Raw genomic sequence first — 6,667 nt, forward strand, 5'->3', positions numbered from 1 at the left:
TACTGGGAGCTTGTCGTGTAGTGACGTAAATGAAACGTCACATATTCTGGTGACTGGCTGTCAAAGGCTTAGTAATGCAGGCTAAATAGGAAGATGGAAGTCCTGCAAAATTAACCGAGTGTAGTACTTCAATTCTCGCTTGTCGTTCTTGAACTAGCTCGAGCTGTTAAAGCAAGTAGTCCACTTAGCCTTGCGAAACCGTATCGTTACCGTTTTAAGTTCGTAAATCATCCGAAAGAGGGCGCCCATTACCTAAGTTCGTAAATCATCCGAAAGAGGGCGCCCATTACCTAAGTCCGAAAGCATCGTTTAAGAATAGTTATCAGATGGCGTTCTGTTCGAATTTGGATATGTGACGTTACGTTAACGATACGGTTTCACAAGGCTTAGTGGACTACTTGCTTAAGTCTCTAGCACTACGAAGTATAGGTAGTGTCATTCTTATGGAACATATCAAAACTCAAAATTTCCGAAGGCAAAGCGCTGATGGGGAAACACTATGAAAAGCGTTACTACTTTGCTAGTCCTTTTAGAATTACGAAGTCCATTATATAGGGCAGGGAAAAGCAGACGTAACCTAGGGGTATAAAATATACCCTTGGGAGGGTACCACTCACTCCATGGTTCAAACTACTTTTAATAGAAATAAGGTGGCATCCGCGCGGCAAAATGTCTTTAAAGGAGATATGGGTTGGGAAAAAGAAAAAAAAATCCACAAAAATAAAACTAAATTTGGTCTCTTACCTTTCCACAGCGTCTCGATCGCCGTGTGTGGCCCTTAAATGGATGCTCTTCGCTCTCTCATTATTGGGAATGAAATCTGACGGCGGCAGGAGGCGGGGGGGGGTGGTAACGCACATAGAATTCCCATAGGGACTACGCGTCCCGTATTTTCTTAAGTATAGCTTTGACGAAATCAGGGATTGTTCCTAAAGATGAGAAGATATCATAAATTAACGTGATTAAAGAGATTTTTTTAATACCGTAATGATTTAAAGGAAATAAGAAGGAATTAAAAACAATTATTTACTCCCATTAAATTTATTCAAAAACTTTAATAATCTGGTCGAATAACATTGCTTGCTACCCAATGATACGGATGTAAATACCGAGGGGCTACTCACTTCCCCAAAAAATGTACACCAGATTTCTTATTTACAAATATTTCCGATTTATTTCTATTATTTTTGTATTTCTTTATTTCCCGATATTTCTCCTAAAATTTCCAATATTTTCACTATATTTCCCTTAAATTTCCAATATTTCGATTATTCCTTCGTATTTCTAATATTTCTCAGTATTTCTATTATTTTTGTATTTCTTTATTTCCCGATATTTCTCCTAAAATTTCCAATATTTTCACTATATTTCCTTTAAATTTCCAATATTTCGATTATTCCTTCGTATTTCTAATATTTCTCAGTATTTCTATTATTTTTGTATTTCTTTATTTCCCGATATTTCTCCTAAAATTTCCAATATTTTCACGATATTTCCCTTAAATTTCCAATATTTCCATTATTCCTTCGTATTTCCAATATTTCCGATGTTTCTCACTATTTCTTAATATTTCTGATATTTCTCATTATTTCCTAATAATTCCGATATTTCTCATTATTTCCCAATATTTCCGATATTTCTCATTATTTCAGATATTTCCCTATATTTCCGATATTTCTCAATATTACGATATTTCTCGAAATATTGAAATATATTTCTTAAGGCTTGTACACCATATTTCGTAAGTGGCTAGCCCCTCGGTAAATACAAATACATATCAGCACCGACATTTTCACACTTTCATCAAATTGAACCAATACCAATATTTTTGGCTGTAGGGTTATCTAGAACTGTACACTGATATACTGTTATATGTTGTGTAAAATAATAATAATAAATAAAAATTAAATATGCAGGGTGTTTTGCCATAAATTAAAGGGTGCCGTCTTTGGATCAAACTAAGTGGAAAGTATAAAAAGAGCATGGGGTCTACAACTTTTAGTTACGGAGATATGGGCTCCCAAACATTGCATGAGGAGTAACACATATAAACCTGCTCATCTTGTTTAAAGTATCAGACAATTTCAATAGCCTTCAATCTAAGAATGCCTACTTCACACTAGTCGCAACAATTCATCGTTGGTTATCTTTATAACACAAAGTACAGTACACGCTTTAACACAGCAAGAACATATAAACCAACAAAATACTGAGGCGAAGAAATCTTAGAGTCGTAGTGGTAATTAAAATAATTTTCACTTGTTTAGAAATTAATCGGAAGCGTTTCGCACCATCGGATCGATTCAAGTGAAATGTTTTATGGTCGAGCCCCAATCAAGAAGAGACACTGCAAACCATTATAACGCGCAGTTCCTAACGGCAGCCAGAAGCATTTTCGTCAAAGCAAAGTTTTCTACTCATTGTATATAACTCGGTAGAAAGAGGGGGCAAAAAACCGTTTGACATCTGCTATATGGGAGAAAGATTTACGACTATGGAAAACCAGATTATTGGGGGTGAGTGAGAAAGACACGCCGAAAAGCGCGAGAAAATCTACGAGAAAAAAAATTTATAACCTCTATGAACAAGTGAGGAAACCGCCTCTCTACCGCCATCTACACAAATTCAAACCAAGTATGTCCGGTGTCTATACCTATATGAAACTTCAACCTCACTTGGGAACGTTGAAAAAGTCAGTGCGATTGTTTCAGTTCTAAAAGAAAATGCCCCTGCGACCCTGCGGCAGTTTCGTCACAGTGTGTGAGGTTTTCCAAGAGGTTGGTCATTTGACCACTCAAAGGTGTATAATGAAATTTGATCATATATCGTCTGCTCTATAAATAGTAAAAAATATGTGACGAAGTATGGTCACACACAATAGGCGTTTCATAATACGGAACGTGTTTCCAGAGAAAATGTACCAGACGCGTCACGTGTGAGGTTTAGGATCACGTCGCACAATAACGTAACTCTACCACGTGATGTATGCAGTAACATACATGACGAAGTATGGTCACACACAATAGGCGTTTCATAATAGGGAAGCTGCTTCCAGGGAAAATGTACCAGACGCGTCATGTGTGACGTTTAGGATCACGTGACACAATGGCGCAACTTACCAGGTGATTTATGCAGTAATGTTTTGAGTAGAAGCTGACCAAGCTACAACCTGGAATATTATACATTCATATCACTGTAATCGAAAGATAACATAGATTTTATTTCACAATATGTTCAGTATGTTGGTTTGGACTGCTGGTCGCTCTTCAGATAAATTTCAAGGATACAAATTGAAAGAATCGTCAACTTAATAATTACTAAACTTTTTCTATCTAAAGGATATCCACACTAAGCCTGTAGCTATTGAGTATTTAATTTCAAGGTCAAAAGTTTCAGAGCTGTTTTCTTATGTTGACCGTGGGTTGAGTCAACTACCCGTTGGAAAGAATGAAGTAGTCCTCTAGATAATACTGTATACAACGAGAGCGTGCTGAAGTAGATTATAAGGTTGCGTCTTTCTAAAATCTTCGCCGGCGACAAACAGCGTTGCCAGCTTGAAAAAGTAATACTGACCAGAGAAACCGGTTAAAAAGATGTATCACATAATGGAAAGTGTCCGACCTATCTCTATCTCAATGTACCGCGGGTGCTAAAAAGTAATTATTTAAGAGTAAACTAGACCAGGCTGCAGGAGTGAGAGCCAGGCGCCATATGACAAGTATAGTGGTAGCGGCACCTATGGTGAAAAGGTGTATTTAATAGCAGGTGTGTGATGTGGCTTGAGTCTCCCCTCCAATGCTGGGTCAGCTTGATCCATTGTTTAGTACCGATTCTTTTTTATCCTTCAAGATATTTTTCGAGGGGAAACGGGCTTATGATTAAGTATGTGTCGAAAATATAGGGTCATGGCACTTAATGTTAATTTTCGAAAGGCCGTTGTACTGTCAAAGAAATAAGACCACTAAAAGAAAGTATTCTGACATTAGTTTTCTGTTAAGGCTTTCATTGCGTATATACCGCTTCAGTATTGAGAAAATTTTCAAAACAAGCTCAACTATTGTTGTTCACAGGTCATGACGTGTTGTATACTGAATTTAACACAATAATAATTAGAAAATATTCTGTTTGAAATTGAAGATTGCCACTGAAATTATAGGGACTATTGTCTCTAAGATTTTCTGTATATTGATTACTGGTTAAGTGTTTTCAAGCACTGACGTCAAGGGTACGTTTCCCTTTACAAGTACAGCGTGTACACCATTTACACAGAGTGACTGGCCCCTCGTTAAAATTGACCTCGTCACCTGCAACATCCTGTCCTAGACCTCCCAACGACTCGAAGTATGGCTTGAGGTAGACCAACAAAGGTCATTTGAGCTTCGCGAACATCCATATAAATAAACACAAGGCAAACGTTCTAGTTGACACCTCTTTATCCTTTGGTCAAAAGTAAGTGATATCTTATCAATCGACTAAACCCCCAAAAAGCAAATTTGTCTATTGAAAGAATTCCGAAATACACAAAAGGCATTGTGACTGAGCAACAATATTGTGGGCAAATGTTAAATTCGAGGGGTACGACATTCCCAAAATAGCCTAAGGGATTTCACATTTTTCGTCACAAATTTTGGAATTTTCTTTTAATTTCTATATATTTATAAACACTTGCTTGTTGTAGTCTTTGGTTTTTGTTATTTCGCCAGTGTATTTTTGTTATTTCGTCAAGGGATTTTTGTTATTTCGTCAGCAGATTTTTGTTATTTCGTCAGGGAATTTTGTTATTTCGTCAGGGGATTTTGTTATTTCGTCAGGGGATTTTTGTTATTTCGTCAGATATTTTGTAATTTCGTCAAAGATTTGGAGTTTGACTTCGGATTTAATCAGAGATTTCGTGTTTAATTTCAGATCCAATCAGAGATTTCATTTTTAATTTCGGATTTAGTCAGTGATTTTGAGTTTAATTACGGAATTAGTCTGAGTTTTCTCAATTTTGTATACTGCATTATACCCTTCTATTTTGACATTTCGCGAGAACAGTACGGTATTTTGTATATATGTCCGACCCCTCAGTTAAACGATATTGAAAATTACAGTAGAATAGGTTACGACCTCACACACAGTTTCTAAACCGTCTCTCATTCACCACGCAGGTAATTGTTCCTTTTTACAAGATATACTAGGTCCATTTCCCCACAGTCCAAAAAAAGCTTTTTTTCTATGAAAAAAACGTTTTAGAAAAAGAAAATGTTGCACCGCCCAAGTAAGTCCAAATCCATCTCCCGTCTGTTATTTAAGTGTAGTAAAAGTAGAACTACAATGAGAAGTTGACCAGTTACAAGAATTTTGATTTAAAACTATATACAGTATGGTTTTGCTAATTAAAGTTTCGTGTGATTTGTTTTTTTTTTAACGCTGATTCCACAGAAAAAATATCATCACCAGGAGTTCACTACTTGCAGTAAATTAGCTTAGTGTTTAAATAATTGGCCTGATTTTCTTAACTATTCGCATTTTGTCTCCCTTGCAATATATTAAGTTTTCTGGTACTCAAATCAAAACAAAAAATACTTTTGTCATACTTAACCTTGTCAAAGTATTTATATTGGTCTTACAAGTCCTACTGCATATCGTTTCACCTTGACATTAACATAGTGGTTAAATACTGTTATTCAGATTAACTTGGAAGTTCAAGGGAAGCTAAGGTGATGCCCTCCCAACTTTGAGGTGTGGTTGAAAATAGCCAATTGTATACCCCCCGTTGATTAGAGACTTTTAAGGTCGAGATCCAGCTGAAAGGGTTCTGGAAGAACTAAAAACCGAGCATCGAATTGCAATGGGAGACCTTGTCGATGCTGGAATTCATGCTTGATCAAAATTTTTAAGGGTTCCAAGCTAGTTGAAATCAATGCAAAGTGCGTTCTATAGGCGAACTGATTTTCAATAACAGAGCGTCCCATATTTAAATTTGGACCCTCTTGGCAAAACTGAGTGGGAAAGAAAAAAATAAGTAACGCTTTATTGTTCACTTTCAGCTATCATTGAACTTCTTTACACGTCATTCTGTCAGCCCTAAAATATTTGCAGAGCGGCTACTGCGACATCGACACAAGTTAGTTTGACGCTTCATTTTAGGTTCATTGGAACTCAGCCTTTAAAGTCACAGATCTCCTGCTATGCAATTGGAAACCAATTTTCAAGCTAAATTGGTCAACACGCTAAAATATTAAGGGGAATTTATTACTACTTTTGCTAAACTCTTATGGGGGTAGTTGCTGCCTAAGAGCAAATGAAATGGTTTCATAAATAGTAACGCCATTAATCTAGTCAAAATATTTCAAAAATGCCTTCCTTAAATTTTGAAACTGAGTTTGTCTAAATGACGAATACGAATAAATGTATATGTACTTTGAAGATGCTAAATAAATTAATAGTCGCTTCTTAAGCCTAACCCTTTGTTTTTGTGGTTTGTTAAATTCTTTTACTGAGGTCCCGAATTTTACCGGTAGTTTGGGTCAAGGGGGTGTGGGGCAGTGTCATGAAATCAGATATTGGAAATAACCAATGCTAGACGGAGTGTATTTTTGTTTTGGCCTAGGCTTAGCAATCTGAATCTCTGAAATTATACCAAGTTCCCATAACTTTTAGGACAGAGGTGAGACACAGTCGA

General features: G+C 36.5%; 1 long non-coding RNA gene across 1 annotated transcript; it reads left to right on the forward strand.

Moving 5' to 3' along the window:
- The first annotated feature begins 1,766 nt into the window (after window positions 1–1,766).
- On the forward strand, window positions 1,767–6,448 carry LOC149679537 (uncharacterized). The gene is made up of 2 exons (XR_016365822.1): window positions 1,767–5,912; window positions 6,033–6,448. It is a non-coding gene; the product is annotated as an uncharacterized LOC149679537 (long non-coding RNA).
- The last annotated feature ends 219 nt before the right edge of the window (window positions 6,449–6,667 follow it).

The sequence above is a fragment of the Phalangium opilio genome, unplaced genomic scaffold, assembly GCF_054372755.1.
Source record: "Phalangium opilio isolate 3A_F unplaced genomic scaffold, DU_Popi_V2 ptg000041l_1, whole genome shotgun sequence".
NCBI classification, from domain to species: domain Eukaryota; kingdom Metazoa; phylum Arthropoda; class Arachnida; order Opiliones; family Phalangiidae; genus Phalangium; species Phalangium opilio.